Source organism: Exserohilum turcica (genome assembly GCF_000359705.1).
Source record: "Exserohilum turcica Et28A unplaced genomic scaffold SETTUscaffold_11, whole genome shotgun sequence".
Lineage (NCBI taxonomy): Eukaryota > Fungi > Ascomycota > Dothideomycetes > Pleosporales > Pleosporaceae > Exserohilum > Exserohilum turcicum.
Window position 1 is genome coordinate 1,895,987 of NW_007359926.1, and position 1,160 is coordinate 1,897,146.

The window sequence follows — 1,160 nt, forward strand, 5'->3', positions numbered from 1 at the left end:
AAGAATTCATCCTAGGCTATTTAACAATGACGCCAAGGCCATGCAGCTCTATGACTCAGTGCAATGGGAAAGTCGTCTCGTCCGGGTGCGGTTATTCCTCCCTTACTTAGTGCCAGCGACTTGGAGGTAGCTAAGTACTTACTTACTTACTTACTTACACATGGCGATTGCTGCCTTCATTCTACTTACTTATGTGATGATTATCACCCCCGGAAACCGGGACTTGACTCTGCCTGCCGACGCTGGAGTTTTGGAGACTGTTAACGTATTTTGCATTTGCATTTGCATTTGCAGTTTTATGTGTTTGCATGTTAGTAAAGATAGACAATCCCCCCCCAACTCCGATATCTAGGTACTCCAACACATGGACGGCGCTTATCGGCGGCTATCAAGGCGTGTGTGTGTGTGGGCCCCGCCGAATTCGGGGACTGGACTGTTTGCATAACATACATATATGGCATAACGTGTTTTACAAGCGAGCGCCGCGTACAAGCGAGCGCCGCACCCCACTAACTTTATGCACCTCTCTCATCTTAATACATAATAGCTTAACGCAACGCTAGTTAGTTAGCTTTAAATAAAGTAGATATCTAGCTTACTATATTCTCTATTAAATCTAGTTAGATATAGAGTAATCGCAGTGCTGCTGCTATCTATAACATGTTAGAACGAACAATCCACTACTAACGCGTTAGCAAGCCTGCCTAACGCGATTGCTAGCCTAACTTAAAGAAGCTTACTAAGCTAGAAGAGCAGGTAATAATTAATTATGTACTTAATCTGGATCTACGTGGATTTTCGCCTACCTATGCAGCTATGCGAGATATAGCTAATAGACTGCTAGCTGCGCGCGGCGCTAGCTAGGTTAGCGTCCACTAGCCGCGCAACTTTGTTAAGCGTACTAACAGTCTTATAACGCGTTTTAATTAAGTGTATAATAGGCAGAGAGCTTTATATAAAGATCTAGTCTTAATTAAGAGCTAGTTTAAGCTTATAAAGAAGACAAAGGCTAAGTATAGTATCTATAATAAAGACGTCTGTAAGGGGCTGCGCTCTGTGGAGCAAACGCTTGGGTATACAAGGATTGTATTCAATAGAGAGCTATCTACTCTGCCTCGCGCAGTGTTTATTTACTTGTTAGAGAAAGGTTATGCCAAGTG